At 35.9% G+C, this 19839-nt stretch overlaps 1 protein-coding gene across 6 annotated transcripts in view; it reads right to left on the reverse strand.

The window, feature by feature from the left end:
- The window catches only part of LRFN5 (leucine rich repeat and fibronectin type III domain containing 5), a 244815-nt gene that overhangs the window by 156288 nt on the left and 68688 nt on the right, over nt 1-19839 (reverse strand). The gene's annotated exons all lie outside the window — the stretch shown is intronic.

Raw genomic sequence — 19839 nt, forward strand, 5'->3', positions numbered from 1 at the left:
TATTCCTTTCTATGTATCTATTACACACACACACACACACACACACACACACACACACACACACAGGTTTTATAATTTGACATCCTTCTAAAATCTGAAAACACTGAGTCTGATTTCTGATTTTGTTTTCTATTACGTCTGCTTGGTCATATTGTCTCATTCATAATGCCCCCCATGTATTTTCTGATGTGTTGTTGTGGATTTATGTTAATAAAATCTTATCTATGAAATTATTTGGATCCCATATTTAAGGAGGGTTGCTTTTAGGGAGAAACTTATTGCATCTGCCAGTTGTCTGGAACCACTATCAACCAGGAACTAATCTGAAAACAATTTTCATCTTAAGAATGCCTAGAACCAGAAATATAACAATATGACACCACAAATCTATTCCATATATAATAGTCAGTTTGAGGCTTTGAGTTCTCAAGGGACAATTTACACACCTCCCATAGCCGCAGTGCTAAATTGAAGGCAGTAAAGTTTGTTTGTTTTTCTTCCCCCTCTGTGTAAAGCGTCTTTTCTTACTTCTCTCATTCACTAAGCATGTCACTCCCCAGGACTTAGGCTTTAGAGAGGCTTCTCTTGTGTGTTATCTCAACTGATACATGTCCAGGTTTTTGTCTCCTATCCCCAGTATCATATGTACCGATCCAAAAATTTGGAAGTCCAAAACCTTCCTGAGAGCAACTAACAAATTTGTAAGTTGCTTACCTCTTTAGGTTTCTATTTTCTACTTCATTTGTGTGCTTCAGTCAGTATCCATGTATTTCTTACAAGGGGTGTATGTGTGTGTGTGTGTGTGAGAGAAAGAGAGAGAGCGAGACAGAGACAGAGAGATTTAATCAACATTTTTTTCTTATTGACACTAAGATATTTGTTCAGAATGTCTGGTCCTGCCTTCTGACAGAGAAACTCAAAACGAAATTTTAAATATTTATTTCCAAATGTTATTTTTTGAGTAATTTTTAGAATTAAGTCATTAAATTATAGATTAAATATGATAAATTTAAAAATGCATCCTATGTTATACTATTTTCTTGATAGTTACATCAAAATGATTAGTATTACTTTCATTTTAAAACAGCTTGATATTGTTAGTGTAAACACATTTGCACTAATAGGAAACCCTCTATTGAGTACATATTTTGGCAGAATATAATCACATTAGCTATTTCAAAAAAGACTAAGAAAATTTATGCTAATGCTTTCTAAAATTTTGTGCTGAGGAATTTTCATAACCCATGATACAGGAATACACCATAATGAAATTTGATTAATCTTAGAATTTAAGGTTTTTTTCAAAATGACTGTGAACTAAGTAAGGCCCTGGTCAGGGTCTAGAATTACTTCATACCAATGTCAATACTAATATATTGATATTTCCATCTCCTTTCAAATTGGGGTGCAGAAATAACTGATCTACTGAGTTTATATCATTACTTTAAAAATGTTTTGCCCCCAAGCAATCCTAATCTATATTCTTTAAAAGTTGTAAATTATGCAATGTATTATTTTTAATAATAACTATGTACTCTCTCATTATATTTGAGTTTAGAATAGACAATAATTTATACATAACACTTCAGTTAATCTGTCCCTAGAGAGAGAAATCTGACCTCAGAACCTGGATTTCAGTATTATACTTTGCTTCATCTTGCTTTTTGTTTCTTAGGTTGTTTTGTGTTTCTTTAGGCATCCTTACATCCAGTGATAAGGTCACTTGGGCCAGAATATGCCATATTTTTTTCCACATCTCTATATTAGATCTATCTTAACATTTTTACATTTAAGTAAAATTGAGATGAATCTACTTAATATTTCCAAAATAAGGGGCACCTGGGTGGCTCAGTGGGTTAAAGCCTCTGCCTTTGGCCCAGGTCATGATCCCAGAGTCCTGGGATCAAGCCCCACATCGGGCTGTCTGCTCAGCAGGGAGCCTGCTTCCTCTTCTCTCTCTCTCTGCCTGCCTCTCTGCCTACTTGTGATCTCTGTCTGTCAAATAAATAAATAAAATCTTAAAAAATATATATATTTCTAGGGGCGCCTGGGTGGCTCAGTGGGTTAAAGCCTCTGCCTTCGGCTCAGCTCATGATCCCAGGCTCCTGGGATCGAGCCCCATGTCGGGCTCTCTGCTCTGCAGGGAGCCTGCTTCCTCCTCTCTCTCTGCCTGCTTCTCTGCCCACTTGTGATCTCTGTCTGTCAAATAAATAAATAAAATCTTTAAAAAAATATTTCTAAAATAAGCATATATTTTCCTTTAATTTACACACTATATTATTTGGATTTTATGGATAAATATTCCTAAAATAATTAAACAAGTAGAGACTAAATAAAGAGGGATGGTATACAGTGACATTTCCATATACAAAAGTAAATCCCAACACCACAGTTAATGCTATATGAAGACTGGAAGGCAAGATTTTTAATAGGCATAAAGCATTTCGTTCACCTATTTTGGGAACTATTCAAAGCAAAACATGGTAAATGGAATCCATAAATGGGAAAATGAATATATGAGTGTCACCCTATCAATATGTTTATGAAACAGTGTAAAAAATGAAAAATGACTTCAAGTTCTAGTCCTCAGAAACCCAATAGGATTCCAGATCTGGGTTCAAAAACATACAAGAAGAGTCTGTTGTCATCTAACAGATAAGTAAGGAAGATTACTGAGGTCTACTAATGATGTACTGTATGGTGACTAACATAACGTAATTTTAAAAAAAAGGTACTTAGGAAGTGACAAAAGGTGTTTTACTAGCCAAATTTGGGGTAATTTAAACACAGTGCTACTGAATATGCATTCCATCCAACCAATTTAAAAACATACAGATTATGTTTATTTATTTTTTTTAAAGATTTTATTTATTTATTTGACAGACAGAGATCACAAGTAGGCAGAGAGGCAGGCAGAGAGAGAGGAGGAAGCAGGCTCCCTGCTGAGCAGAGAGCCCGATGCGGGGGTCGATCCCAGGACCCTGAGATCATGACCTGAGCCAAAAGCAGAGGCTTAACCACCGAGCCACCCAGGTGCCCATACAGATTATGTTTAGAGGATGTCAGGAAACCAAAAATTTGAAACCACGTAAATAATGTAAAAGAATCAAGCATCTATTCTGCTCTTCCTCTACGTGAACAGTATATACCTAAGTGTAACCATTGATGAGAGTTAAGTTTTATTTCCTAGATTGTTAGCTAATGGATGAAGAAAGAATGATAAGCCTAGAAACTAATGAAATAATGAATCTCAACAGTGGATCACAAATCACTAATGAACAGCTAATGGATAGCCATGTAACAGATATATCAAGTTCACGATGCTTGAGAGCTCATACTTAAGAGAAACCCAGACATCATTATCTCCTGATGAAAAACAACTGGAAGTATACAGCACAATCAATAAGAATACTAGTCCAAAAAAAAAATGGATTTAAGTCTTATCTAGCCTCTATATCTAACTACCAATCTACGGGAAATAGAGTTAAGAGAAAATATGTAAAAATGTAGCAGTCAGCAAATCCACAAGATAGGGATCTATAAAATACAAAGCAGCCTAGTGTCATCTATTAATTCATTTTAAGGAGGGGAAAAAATGAGAATTCATAAATTAGAAGATACCTAAGAAAAATCAACTAATTGCACTTTTGGGAACACCTCTGGATCTTGATTATAAGAAACCAATCATGAAAATAATGTTATAAAGAAAATATGGGGGGGTGTCTGGGTGGCTCAGTTGGTTAAGTGATGACCTTCGGCTCACATGATCCTGGAGTCCTGGTATCGAGTCCCACAACGGGCTCCCTGCTCCACTGGGAGTCTGCTTCTCCCTCTGACCTTTCCCCTTCTCATGCTCTCTCTCTCTCTCTCTCTCTCCCTCTTTCTCAAATAAATAAATAAAATCTTAAAAAAAAAAAGGAAAAGAAAATATGGAAATTTGAATATTGATGGACTATTTGATTGTATAAAGAAGTAATGGTATTTTTTTAGGTGAGATTAGCTAGGTGAGTGAAATAAGGTGGACTATTTGGTGATAATTACTGAAGGTGGGTAAGGTGTACTTGGGGGTCTATTACATTGTTCCATTTTTTTAAAATGTAAACTTGAAATTTCCTATAATAAAAATAATAAAATTATTTAAAATGAAATGTAATACAATGCTTTTTAGAGATGATTATCTCCAAAACAACTTCATTAATAATGAAAAACAAATACTAATATGAAATGTCTTACTATCTAGTTCTCTGAATGGTCTTCTTTAATGTCAAAAATTTGTTTTGATAATTTAATTGTATAATTTGTATGAGTGTGTATGTATGTCATCTTATTCATTGCTCAAAACAGCTAACACATGATAATTAATCATCAATAGATGTTTAGTTTCTGAATACCTGTAAATTTGGTGAAGAGCCACACAATTAGCCATTCAGGAGCAGCAAACTTCTGTAAAGGGACAAATGAATTTTAGGTTTTGTGGCAATATGATCTCTGTTACAACTATTCAATTCTTTGTTTTTTTAAAGATTTTATTTATTTATTTGACAGACAGAGATCACAAGTAGGCAGAGAGGCAGGTGGCAGGGGGGGACAGGTGGCAGGGGTAGGGGGAGTAGGTTTGTTGCTGAGCAGAGAGCCCGATGCAGGGCTTGATCCCAGAACCCTGGGATCATGACCTGAGCAGAAGGCAGAGGCTTAACCCAATGAGCCACCCAGATGCCCCCTGTTCAATTCTAATGTAGCACAAAAGCAGCCATGGATACACAAATGAATGGCATGATCGTGTTCCAATAAAACTTGATTTACAAAAAGAAGCATTGAGGTGGATTTGGCCCATGAACTGCAGACTGTAGTTTCCAACCTCTGAAAAGTATGTATGGTATTCACCATACCTCAAATCAGTATAGTGTTGATAAAAGAATAGGAAAAAGACAAGAAGAGGAAGCCTAAAAGTAGATTTCAATATATGTAAAAACAGAATAAATAAAAAGGGTGGTATTTTAGTTCAGTAAGAAAAAGACTATAAATTTCATCATTTTCATATGGTAACAAATTTACCATTACCATTTATTACCATTTTCAATGGTAACAAATTTAATATCTGTTAAAAAAAAAGACAATTTAGGTTATTAGCCACATTATTTATGAAAGTATCAGTCCAGACTGATTAAATATTTAATATTCAAACATGCAGAATAAATCAACAGTCTTAGAAAAACTTTATATAATCATGCACATTCAATGATTTGGAAAGTATTTCAGAAAACTTTGAAGGAAAGGACATACCTGACTATATGAAAACTAAAGCTTTTATGCAATAAAATATATCATAAACAAAGTTAATATACAAATAATATACTATGGTTAATATTTGCAATGTAGCTAACAGGGAACCACCTAAAATTTAATGGGAAAGACAATACAGAGCAATACAGAAAAGAATACGGTTGGTAGAATATGTCGATGGCTTCCCAATGTATATGCTTGCCTTCCTATTAACAGAAACCTGCTTTTAAGCCATGTATTCTGCCAAAACTGTAAAATGTTATATTTTACAAACTATATTGTAACTATGTACAGCAATATCTACCTTCTAGCCAAAGTGATAATAGGCAGGAAAAGCAAATATGTACATTTAAGGAAGATTTATTTTAAAGAAAGGGAGCAAGCACTGACTCCTCTTCTTGCTTCCAAGCATCTGGAACTTAACAGCTAAGGTACCAGCATATAATAATGGACAGACTGGAATATGCCAAGCAGGATAGAGCACAGAGTAGACCCAGAACTCATGTCACAACAGAAAGCCACCAACACCTGTATTGCCTACTTGGAGCTCTCTTATGTTCAAGGTACTACTATTTTGAATGTTTCATTTAATGTAGCTGAATCTAGATCTAATTAATAATAGGAACACAATTCATATGAAAGAAACATGAACAGCCAATAAACACATGAGAAGATGCTCAAACTCAAATGAATAGTGAGATATTAGATAATATCTATCAGTCTGACAAATTTAAACAATAACAACAACAGATGGCCTGGATATGGGGGGTATACCACATATTGCTAGAAGACTGTGAATTTTGATAGCCTTTTAAAGAAATTAAATGGATAATATTAACAGAATTTTTGACCAAAAAATTCTCCTGGAAATCCACCTCATTCAAGGGAAGGAAAAAAAATAAAAAGAATTTAAAGATTTATGGATAAAGTTCCTGTACTTTATGTTGCAGGGTTATAGTGGTAAAAATCAACAGAAACAATGTAAGTGGTATCAATGAGAATATGGATGAACTATTACCAGATTTATTATGAAGGAATGAAAATAAATAAAGTTAATGTAGCAGAATTTCCATGACGTATGCTTAAATAATGAATGTGCATTACGTGAGACCAGGCTTACAAAAGCAAACAGTGGTAACACACATGTATTAAGTGTGGAGTTTGAGTATGTTTGAATCAAAAAACATTTGTATTGCAGAATACAGAAAAAAGATACATGCATAAACTGTGTGAAGGTCATTTACTATAAATATGTAAACGCAATACACATATATGTATGATATGCAAGCATAATAAGACATAAAATTGTAGGTTAACCACCAGGGATTACCTGGGGTAGGGACAGACTCTGATGCGGATAAAAAGGAGTAGACCTAAGGAAAGATAAAAAACAAAACAAAACAAAACAAAAACAAAAAACTTTCTCTAACTTGAAAAGGGTCTATACAATGATTTATATAATACTGTTGTCGGGGTGTGTGTGTGTGTATGAGAAGGAGAGACAGAGAGAGACAGGATGATGTAGGAATAATCACCAGAACACTAATGGCCACTTTAGAATGATTACTAAAGATAGTTTATAATTCAAAATAATATGTATTATCTTTGTATAAAGTCTTTAACCTCAAATTGTATCACTTCATTTGTAAATAATTAAGAAAATACCTTGGTTACCTCAAGACTTTTCAGAGTCTAGAAGAAGATACTTTGAGCACTGAAAGCTATGATGACATCAGTATTGACACATATTCATATCTTTGCAGTCTCCAGGAGAGCAACTAAGGCCACAACTTCTGCTTAGAGTAGTGTGTTATACTGGTTTGTTTTGGGATTTTTATTTATTTATTTTTACATTTCAACTGAATAGATTTTGAAGCTCATTTGCAATTATGTTAGTAAATTTATAAGAAAAATTGTTACTTTCTCCTTTTGAAAAATGATACATTTTAGTACTTTAAAACATTTCTAGAAACAAACAAGTGAACTAGTCAAGCCACATAATAATTTATCCTTAGAATTAATGGATGATGCATACAGCTGGCTGCCCTGCATACATCATTTCATACATCACATAATATAACAAAGTATATATAGCTTGTATTTCTCCTTCATTAAGAGCTTTTAAATCATGAGCAGATAGAAGCCAGAAACCTAATTACTTACAATAAGCTTATTCCTCCAGAGATATGTCAAATATTCCAGCTAACATAATAAGTATCTTCTTTATTTCCTCTCCTAAAATATTTTTAGACATTTATTCCCTGTTGAGTGCAAACCAAGGAACTAATAGGAAAGTAACATGATCCTTCATACTTGATGGTGGCTACTAGATTTGAAAATCAGCCAAGGAAGTGAGTTGTTAGAAGGAAATCTGTCTTAAATATTGGCAATAGATAAAGGTGAAAAGGCTATTTGCAAACCCAGGAAATAAGCTTACAAACTAATAATTTGTTTAAAATAAAAGTACAAAAGATACAAAGTTCCCTAGCAACTGATATAATAGGTGACAACATATTTTGGACATGAGAATAAGGAAAATGATGTCAAGTAAATAATAAATCTAGAACACGGAGGTGAAATTCTCATTGGAGGCTAAGTACAAGCAATATAGTACCTGTTATAAAGTACTGAGAAGATGATGTGAGGGAAAAGGGGAGAAAGAATAATCATGCGGCTACTCTGGAAGTTAGAAATAATTCCCCAAACTATTGCTATGGCTGCTACAATCTAAAGATGGCTTCTGACATTAGGAGAAGGAAGGGAAAAATGAAGAGGGGGAAATCGGTGGGGGGAAATGAACCATGAGAGACTATAGACCCCAAGAAACTGAGGGTTTGGGCGGGGTGGGCCTAGTGACGGGTATGAAGGAGGACAAGTATTGCATGAAGCACTGGGTGTCATATGTGAACAACGAATCATGGAACACTACATCAAAAACTAATGTACTGTATGGTGACTAACATAACAATAAAAAAAAATAAAGATGGCCTCTATATAGAGAATAAGAGAACATTCTAATTAAAAAAATATATCCAAAAGCCATTTGGAAATGTCTATTTTGGCCACTGCTAGCCCACAGAGTTTTAAAAATACATCATCCTTCATCCACTTCTTGTGGAGCTATTATCTCCTTGAATCTAGAATATAGAGGTCATATTCTCAGTGTAGAACATTTTGAGATAGATAATGGAGCTACCTAGATTGGAATGATAAGGAAATGAGACACAGATTTTTGAGAACCTCTCCATCCTTAGTGCTCTGCTTCATATTATTACCATGAGTGTTAAGTCCCATTAAAAGAAAAATTTCCTCGAAAAAGTCCCACTACAAAAATAAAAAGTTAAGTGATCTCCCCCAATAAAATCTGTACAATAGGGATTTTAGGAAACACTTCAACCTTAAAATAAGACTGGGTCCATAACAGATAACACCATCTAGGTGACACTATTTGCAAGGCTGGGACAAGTTTCTCCAGGAAGCTGTATGTGCTCTGAATCAGTATCCAACTGGTCCAGGAATGAAGGGATGGAAATGGAAGTGGCCCTACTCACTGTTGCCCCTCATGACTCACTAGCAAAATTACTGCTTCCTGTTTCCATGACTTTATGCTCTGCTAGCCTGAGATCTTAGTTTCAGAGAGAGTAGTGCTTCCATGAAGAGACACAACAATGATTCCATTAAACTGGAAATTAAGACATTGCCTGTCCATTTTGAGCTCCTCATGCTTCTGGATCAACAAGCAAGGGAGGAAATTATAGTACTGGCTGGGGTGACTGGTCCTGAATCATGTGAACGTGGATGACTACTCTACAACAGAGATAAAGAAGAGTGTCTGGAATATAGGAAATGCCTTGGGTATCTCTTAGTATTACCATGAGCTGTGTTAAAGGTCAATGAAAAACTGTAACAACCCCATCTGGATAGTACTACAGATTGCCCAGATCCTTCAATAATGAATCACCCCACCAGTGAAGTACCATGACCATCTGAAGTACTTGCTGAAGGCAAAGGGAATACAGAAAGAGTAGTATAAGAAAGCTTACAACCATGGGACTTGTTACAAAAATAGGCATTGCAATTGTCATTAGTACTTTCCCTTATTTTGTTATGAATGTTTATGTGTATATATACATATATTAAGCAAATAACTTTTATTTCCTGTTTTTTTCTTCCTTTCTTATTCCCTTATCATATGACGAAAGTTGTATTGACTTTATATCAATATTAAAGTATTGTTAATTTTCAATCATAGCATTTGAGTTACAAGATATCATGAGAAGAGTAGACCTTCCAGGACTTCACAACCTCATCTGGAGAAGGGCCTCGTGTTTTCATTCATATGCAATATAGTTGTATCCTATTAGGTAAAATTACGACCTTATAATTGTCTTTACTTGGAGATCAAGTATGGTTTAAGGAGATGTGCATAGGTGTCAAGTTGACAGGGGGTGGACTTACAATGGTTAATTTGATGTTGACTAAGCTAAGGAATGCCCAGATAGCTGAGAAAACATTATTTCTGAATATGTCTGTAAGGCTGTTTCTAGAAGATGTTAGCATTTGAATTGGTAAACCGGGTAAAGCAAATGGCCCTCTTCACTGTGATTAGACATTGTCCAATCCATTGAGAATAAAAATAGAACAAAAATGTAGAATAAAGGCAAATTCCAATCCTCTGCTTGAACAAACACATTCATCTTTTTCTTCTGCCCTCAGACATTGGTGCTCCTGATTCTTATTTGGGCATTTAGACTGCAATCGGGACTCATATTATCAGCCCCTTAATTCTCAGGTCTTTGGGTTCACACTGAGTTATACCAGCAGCTTTCCAGGCTCTACAGCTTGCAGTCAGCAGAGTGTGGGATTTCTTGGGTTCCTTCGCCACATGAAGCAATATCTATAATAAATCTCCTCTTATACATATTTCTCTCTCTCTTTATATCCTATTGGTTATTTTTCTCAACTGGACCTTAAAATAATTGGCCCCATGACAGTTCAAAATTCAGAACCTTAAAGGTTTAATGTACTATGACATACAGCAAATTGGAAATTGTTTCTAATCATGAACAAGTAAGTACTTCTGAAGACTAATTTAAGAAACACAAAAATTACCTCATATTTAAACAGAATCTCCACATGGCTATCTAAAACATGTGGAGGCTGGCTTCCAGAAAGAATCTCCTAATACGAAAAGGTGCTAGACCTTCCATATGCCTCGACTGGAAAGGTAGAGGATTAAAAATAAATTACTCTCCATGAAGAGGAATCTTTTCATTCATAGCATGAAGGTGGAAAGCAAGCCTCCTCTGGCTCAGGTGATACTAAACTAGCTCTGAAGACCAGATTTCTGATTACAGTCTCCACCAGAAATGTACTACCTTGTGGGCCAACTTGATGCCAAAATGCCATCTAAACTCTCAATTTTTAATGTGATGAATGCACCTCAGAACCTTGTGCTACAGAATCATTTATGTGTTATGCAGCTTTAGAGCTGAACATGTCTGATGTTCCATTTCCCCACATCCATCTGAATCATCTCCTGCCATAATTATGGGCTCCACTTAGTTACAGGGAAAAGGGGGGAATTAAATATTAAGGCTGGTTCCCAGGAGAGCCAGATTTGCAAATACTGCACTTCCCACATACAATGAAAGATAGAAAAAGATGTTTAATCCTTTACAACTCCAAAGAATGAAGCAATACCATCATCAACATTTAGGCTAATTCTAAGCACAGGCAAAGAGGGGAATAAAAATGAAAGTTTGTCTCTAGGAGGGTCAAATTTGGAAATGCCACCAATTCTCATATATTAAAATATTATAAAGATGTGCATTCCTTTCTGACCTCAGAGAATAGAACAGCATCAATCATCCACACTTAAGTCATTCAGGGATAGGCAATAGGAAGGTATATTCTTAATTCAGGTGTCTTCCTTTTTTTCCTACTTCAGAGAAAAGACTTAGAACTGAGCAGAGGAGAAAGCACTTTAATGTGAAGGACACTCCATATTGATACACGGAGTTTTAGTTCAGGTAAAGGTTGAGTATTCTGGAAAGTTAAAGAGGGACTTACATATTGTTTGCAGTGTTTTTTGCAAGGTAGTGAATATATTCCTCCCATTTTATTTAAGAAACCAAAATACATGAAGGTCAAAGTCCTCCAAAGGAAAAAAAAAAAAAACCCTACACTATTACCATGTGATACAAAAACAAAAACAAAAAAGCAGACATAATGATGCTGATAAAACCCTTGGACATCTCATGTACCACCTGGCAGTACCATCTTACAGAAGGAAATGTGGTGATTTCCTAGGGCTTTTACAATGAAATGATCATCAAATCTGGGGCATTTACTCTGGGAAATGTGCATAGTATTCTAGACAAGTATTTATAAATAGTCATTCTCCTAAAGGAAAGATGACAAGGAGCAAAAACTGAAGTCCTTTTAAAAAAGCAAACACTTTAGCTGAGAGAGAACACTGTCTTGCTGTCATCGCTCTGAAGTCCAATTCTGTTTAATGGGGGAAAAAAATGTACTCAGAAAGATAACTGAGAAAACTGGTCAAATAGACTGTAATTAATGCCATTTTTTAAAAGCAGAAAATGTTTTTATGTCATGGACCTGGAAAATAATTTGATTTTTTCAAGGGGAAAAGAAAGGCAAAAATCCAATGCTAGTTTGTAGAAAAGTTTCTTCTAAGGAACCACTTTTGAAAAAACATTCATTAAATTAAATTTCTCATCAGAAGATAATCAGATGGTACATAAGCCAGACTCATCATCATCAAATATCACTACCCTTCATCTGTATTAAAAAGATTGGAAGAAATTAAATTAAGCAATTAAAATAATTGAATTATTTAATTGTTAATTAAATAACTATATTCCATTTGTGGATAAATACAGACATCATCATCAGCTTTTGAATGGCTATGCTGGAGTCTTAAAATATTTCTAATTTTTAAATTTGTTTCATTTCTTTCTTCTTGAAGTCTTACTAGAAGATCTAACAGGCTATTCCAATAATTAAGTCAGACACTGGAATTTCACAGTGGTATAAGAGCACCATGCTTTGAAGAGCTATCCGGCTTACTCAGATTCTATAAAAATACTCTCCATACTATTTCAGCTTGAAAGAAGGGGGCTGTTTTACCAAATTCTTTCTATGCCTCAATTGAGAGATAGAAAATTTATATATTTAAGTAGTATTGTATATACCCTGGTCTCCAGGGATTACAGTGGGAATTAATGTGATTAAGTTTCTAAAACATAACTGAGCCCTTAGACAGAAGCTGGCCTTTTCATAATCAGGATTTTAGTTAACAATTGTGCCAGTGTGTCCACATTGACTCAATTTAGAAGTGTAGGCTGTCTAAAAGATGTTGGATTTAGTGTTTAATCATTCTCCTGCCAGCTCCCCAAACCAACTCTATCTTCATCCTTATAAGTTTGGCCATCCTTATAACTTTGCCACCTTCACTTCTGGGGCCTCCAATATCTTCTCTGATTTTTTGCAATCTTTCTTGTGAATGACACCTGCAACTCCTACCTTGTAACTCTCATTTGAATCAACCTAGTTTCTTTGGGTGACATTTCAAATCAACAGAGTCCTTTTACTACCCAGTTTTCATCTTCTCCACTTTTTTGCTTTAGGAGAAACTTGGCATTTCCTACACATGAACAGCCATCTTGCCCAAGTGCTCATTACGAAAAGGCCATATTGTCTCTCCTGGCTCCTGATATTGTGTGAAAATGTAGGGAGGGCATGATTCTTGCTAGCCAGGTCACTTCTCATTTAAAATACTGGCAGTAGAGGAAAAAGAACAGACTCTGTATCACCTTGAGGAAGGAAGTTAACTTCTCTGAGCTGTGCTGTCTTTATCTGTAAAGTAGACAAAACCTCAATTTTACTAGGCTTCACTGACTTGTATTTACAAATGGAGTCATGTTAATAATCATTACCAAGATCTCATTCATATTCTCCTTCATCTGCTCCCATAACATCTTTACCCACCTACCAAATCTGTAGAGAATCCTCATATGTCTTACATCTTCCTGGCAAGACTGCTCTCCCTGACATCGTCATTGTTCTGCTTGGTTCCATTTCAATGAATTGCTTGGCCAGGGATCACTTCCTTTAAGGTGGGAAGCTTGTTAACATGCAGTTTCCGAATCCACTGATCTGGGGTAGGGCTTGATGTGCTGCTTTTCTAAAATGTTTCCATATGATGGTGATACTGCTGATACAGCGGCTCAGTCTAAGACGGCACAGACTTTCAGACTAGTGTGCTAAACTCAACTTTTCCTTCCGGTGTTTATGATGCTATTACCATTGCCCTGAACCTTCTCAATAGTGAGTGGTCAGTGTTGAAGGAGTTTATCTCTCCATCACACTACTCATTTTCCTAAGTATTACACCAATTATTACAGCAGCCTTTCTTCCTGCCAGTAGAGCACACATGGTAACATACAGCTAAACTGGGGTAAAGATTCCATCTACTACATCAGAAACTCCCATTTGAAAACTAATGTTGTTGTTTTTTTTTGTTTGTTTGTTTTGTTTTGTTTTTAAGATTTTATTTATTTGACAGAGAGAGAGAGATCACAAGTAGGCAGAGAGGCAGGTAGAGAGAGGGGGAAGCGTCCTCCCTGCTGAGCAGAGAGCCCGATTCAGGGCTTGATCCCAGAATCCTGAGATCATGCCCTGAGCCGAAGGCAGAGGCTTAACCCACTGATCCACCCAGGTGCCCCACTAATGGTTTTTTGATAAACCCATTTTGGTCTGATATCTTCTGTTTTAGGAGACATTCTTTCCCAAGAAAATCCTTAATCCTCCTTATAAATCCTCCTTATAAATTATCTTCAATGTGTTTTGCCTGATGAGTTCACCATAACTGGCCTGAACTTTAGTAGTAGGAAATAGCTCAAATACATTAGGTCTCCCACATTATAATTATTACTTTCAAGAGTTGTTATGTAATAAAAAAAATGCACATCATATGGTTCATAATGTTTGTTCAAAAGTATTATCCATTGCTCCTGTCCATCAATACTTAATAGGCACTGGAAGTGATTAGCATTCAGTAAACATTTCCCTTAACAGTCATAGTTCCACAGTAACAGCTAGCTGATTAGCAGATCCTAAATTTAAAAATATATTTTTAGACATAGATCCAGCAGATATACATGGAATACCAAATATCTATTAGGGATACACCAGGAAATAAACCAGATAAAAATCACTTCTCTCATGGAGAGAATATTATGGAGGGGGAATTAGAGTCAAAAGGTCACTCTAGTTTTTTGTTTGCATTAGCTGTGAGCAAAGTTCCCATCTACAGTAAGTCCTTGGTATGTATACCTAAGCCCCTATTGTCTAAAGTGCAGCCATCATCTTCACCAGTACAAAGAACAAGAGAGGTCAATCATCTTATATCCTAATCCCAACTCTTTTATAAGAGATTCATGTTTTTGGACAAGTAATTTAATTTCTTGATTATAAGCGTCCTCATCTATAAATTACATGCATTTGGACTGTATTAGCTCTAAATTTCTCCTCAACCATATTGATCTATTGTATTATTATATACTCCACAGCAGTTCAAAAGTGGGATCCATTTTCTCCCTCCTTGACAAGTTCAAGAACTGGCTTGTAGGATTTCTTTCCAACCCGTATTTGCAGACATCTGTACTCATTTTAATAATCAGGTGGAGCTCACACCATAATTGTTTTAAAGAAACTTCTCTCCCTCAAGTCATTCATGATAATATTCACGCTGTATCAGTCATCTATGCCTTGTGTAACCATGTTTTATAATTTATCATCTCATACCATATCCAAATCCCAAGGTTTCAAATATCTTTTCACCCCCAGATCTAGCAAAGTAACACATTTCCCTCTTTATAATCATCAGAAACTTAGACAAAAGTGCCTTCTAACTCACTCAACTCACTGGTTCATCTCTAGCTACTTTTATTTCCCCTGAAATATATGGCCAGCTATTCCCATGCAATCCTTACTCCACTCCACAGTTAGGTTCTGTGATACTATTAACAGTAGTCACCAGTCCCTACACACCCTCAGCTACTTCTCGAGCTTCCCCTGGGCTGCAGAACTAGATGGAGAAAGCATCAACACCATGCATCTATTCTGCCAAAAATGTATGTGTCTCATAGAAAAGTACACTCTTAATGTTGCTTTAAAAGTGCTTTAGTCCTGTCTTGCTGATTTTTTCCCTGATCTATAAATCTCCTTTCTTCACTCTTGACAGGTATTCTTTCCTCCTATTCCCCTAATGTGAACAGCCCATGAATATGCTTTCCCTTGTCAGTTTGTTTTTTTATTGTTTAAACAGAAAAAAATGGGTCTTTTTTCTCTTTCCATGGTTACTACTCTCAACTCTGATGTTCTTACTTTATTTCTTTCGTTGCCTTTGTAATATTCCTCCTTTCAATTTTACTATTGACCATATCTCCATATAAAGTTCATGTCAGGGTACCTGAGTGGTTCATTGGCTAAGTGTCCAACTCTTGATCCCAGCTCAAGTATGGATCTCATGATTGTGAGTTTAAGCCTTCAAGGCCCGTGTTGGGCTCTATGCTGGGCTTCAAGCCCTTTTTTATATAAATAAATAAGTAAGTAAAAAAATAAAGTGCAGATAATTTTCTGATTAGTCTTTGGTGTTGACTCAATAACCCTGTTTTCTATAAGGCCCTCTTCCTCACAATATTAATGTCACATAAACAGGTAAGGACATGCACTCCTGAAGTATGTGAATTTTTACACTATAACCAAAGTCAGTTGGAAATAAAACAGCCCAGCTGTACTCTAGAAGTTCCTAATCTCAGAAGTTATGTTTACACTTTTAAAGATGAACCAAGTTCTGGGGTACTTAAGTGGTTCAGTCAGTTAAGCCTCAGACTCAGTTCCGGCTCAGGTCATGATCTCAGAATCATGGGATGGAGCCCCTCATAGGGCTCCATGCTCAACACAGGGTTTGCTGAAGATTCTCTCCCTCTCTCTCTGTCTTTCTGCTCCTCTCCCCTCTCATGCTCTCTCTCTCAAACAAATAAATACAATCTTTAAATAATAATATGAAACAAGTTCTTCCTGAAATCACCTTACCTTTGTAAACTGCAGAAACTCTTTCCCCAAACTCCCCCTTCATATTATTTTGACATGTTGCTCTATCTCTCACTGGAGTTTGTAACATTTTCACATGTATTTCTTTTTTTTTTTTTTTAATAATTTTGGCTTTATTTATTTAACAGAGAGAGAGATCACAAGTAGGCAGAGAGGCAGGCAGAGAGAGAGAGAGAGAGAGAGAGGGAAGCAGGCTCCCCTCTGAGCAGAGAGCCCAATGCAGGCCTCGATCCCAGGACCCTGGAATCATGACCTGAGCTGAAGGATGAGACTTAAACCACTGAGCCACCCAGGCACCCCTGATGAAATGTTTTAAAACCTTTTGATATTATTGGCCAATTTCCCCCAAATCTAATTGTAAATGAAGTCTTTCTGACCTGGAACCAATTCATTCTGCCATGCATAAAAGAATAGGAAGTTAATTTAGCAAGTGAAGGGGTCTTAAAGGAATGAGATTAACTTGTGTGCACTGTTTTTGGAATGGGTACCATTATTTCATATCATATCCTTGAAGGCAGGCAAAGTCTTTCTTTTTTAAGAAATCCACTATAATAAGCTACAACGTATCTTACTAAGGGGCACCTGGGTGGCTTAGTCAGTTGAATGCCCAACTCTTGATTTTGGCTCAGATCATGATCTCAGGGTGATAAAACTGAGTCCCGTATCGGGCTCCACGCTCAATGAGGAGTCTGCTTCTCCCTCTCCCTCCACTCCTTGCAAGCAGCCTCTCTCTCTAAAATAAATAAATGAATAAAATCCTTAAAAAAATGAAAATAAAAACAAGTTATCTTACTGAATGTCCCTCGTAAGTTCTAGAGATACATCAATTTTAAGATGCCCTATTTCAAATTAATCTACTATGTGTTGCCAAATCAGAATTGTAGGCCCTACCCCTGAGACTTACTAGGTCATGATCTTCATTTTCACAAAAACTCCTTGGTGATGCCTGTGTATGTTAATGTTTGAAATGCATTGATTTAATTCTCGCTACTCTGGTGGGTGGTAAAAATGGGGAAAAAATCTGCAAGTCTGTCATCTACTTTTTCCCATTTTGTATTTTCTCAAACTTTCTTCAACTTATACTCTAATGAATCCATTGGCTTAGACAGTTTCATTTCTACAAACTAACTTTGATTACTTTTCTGTTTTTGATACAATAGATGCTTCTTATCAGTACTACATACTCAATTCCTTGAACAGTTACAATCAGCAACCTTTTTTTACCACCCACTCACCCAGTGACCCTATATAGAGGCTTATTGCTGATGCTTATTTATTTGTCAGAGAGAGAGAGAGAGAGCACAAGCAGCGAGAATGGCAGGCAGAGGGGGAGAGAGAAGCAGACTCCCCGCTGAGCAAGGAGCCTGAGGAGGGACTTGATCCCAGAACTCTGGAATCATGACCTCACAGCCACCCAGGCATCCTAATTACTGCCAATCTACTATGTGTTGCCAATTATCTCCAAATTTATAAATCATAGACAGTAAAATCAGATGATTAGGAATTGGAAGGGGTTTGGAGATCATTAATCCAACTCCTTTCATGGTGTCTGGCACAAAGCATGCCCTTAATAAATGTTTGCCGAATACCAAAAAAAAAAAAAAGAGAGAGAGAGAGAGAGAAAACTGATTTCACAGAGAATAAATAATTATCTATCAATAGCAGAACAAAGACTAGAATCCAGCCTCTGACATCCCCCCCAGTTCTCCTTGCTCTCAATTACCCAGTTCAGTCCTTGTTCCCTTCTGTGTCCCTATAGCACTGAATCTCAGCCTTAGCTGCAAAAGAGAACAACCTGAGGAGATTTAAACACACTGATTCCATTCACAAATACAAGTGAAAAGATTCTTGTATCCAAGGAACCTCCAATGAGTATCATGTAAAAATAGAAAGACATGTGGATTGCCAATATGATGAAAGGACTGAAGGTTATCACTTTTTCCAAGTAGAGTCCATAAGATATATACATAACATGTAAGAAATTTGTTACTTTATTGATTCTGTCTCTTTGTAAAGGAAGTCTGAGCATCCAGGCATTAGATGGAATCAAATAATTAAAACACGATCTTTATTCCTAAGAAGTATCTGATTAAGAGCTAAGTGAAAGTTGCAGTCTGGTGCTATTCGGTGTCTGGTTGAAGTGCATGGAGGTATCTGTATCAGAAAGAAGTCATTTAAACTGTGATCTGAAGGAAGGATAGAATTTGAGTAACGTGAGATGAGGAGGAATAGAATCTTACACGGGAGACACAGACGTGCCTAAGAGAAGTCAGATACAACCTTGACTCTTCCAGGAGGAAGGGGATAAAAAGAACTAAAAAGGGAAGAGTGATTGCTATATGCCAAACACTTTCTAAAGCATGTTACATGTGTCAACCTCATTTAATCCTAACAGTATCTAGTAATGATAAGTATACTTTTTCATCCCAATTTCACAAATAAGGAAACTGTAGCATCTAGAGAAAGAGTATTTTGCCCTTGCTTACCTACTAAAGCTAGAACTTGAAAATGAATTAAGCCTCTGGCTTTCAGAAAGGCTGGTAGTAGGAATACAGGAAATACGTCCCTGTAGACCTTGCAACATGGCCAGATGCTGAATAAATAGATTTTGAATCAAGATTTGACTCTGAGGTATTTTATCCCTCCTGAACATATTGTGAGATATTGAAGCTCCTTTGGCTTCAATATGATCTGAGACAAGGTGATGCTTTAGAAAGATTTATTTAACAATCTTGTTTGAAGAGAGGTGGATTGTTGAAAGAGGTACTGGAGTCAAAGAAACAGGATTAATTGCCCTAAGTGAGGCGAGGAAGAACAAATACAGATGATGAGTTAAAGCATCTGGTATCTAAGATTTAAGAGAAGGAAGCAAGATGTTAGAAGTGGGGGGAAAATACTTTAAAGAGGAAAATGCTATTTAGTTGCCCTACATTTTTAGGATAAAATAATTATTAGTTTCCCATTAAAATAATTTTTAGACTTTAGGAAAGATAGTCCAAATTCTCATCATATGCTATTATCGTATGAAGAATTTGATTTCTTTTTAAATTATAAATTTTCTTGATAATAGAAATATCTTTAAATAACTTTGTCAAATATTCTAGACATATTTTCAAAGTATTGCCATATTAGAAAATGAATTCCCTTTGTAGCCAAGGATGACCTTTACAGACTAATAATAAATTAAAAGAAAAATAGATATTAGTATTTTTAGTTCCAAATTCTCATGTTCCATTTTGCTAACATTTTGTCCTTGCAGAGGCAGTTCAAGGTTTTTACAAAATAATAAAATAGAAGCTTTTAAAGCTAAAATAGAACACATAAGAAATGATAGCACAATGTAATAGAATTCATCATCATTGAAGGAATATTGGCTGGAAGTTAGAAAAAAGAAAATTTAGTCCATTTCTCCCA

Source organism: Lontra canadensis, unplaced genomic scaffold (assembly GCF_010015895.1).
Source record: "Lontra canadensis isolate GAN:19392208 unplaced genomic scaffold, GSC_riverotter_1.0 scaffold42, whole genome shotgun sequence".
Taxonomy (NCBI): domain Eukaryota; kingdom Metazoa; phylum Chordata; class Mammalia; order Carnivora; family Mustelidae; genus Lontra; species Lontra canadensis.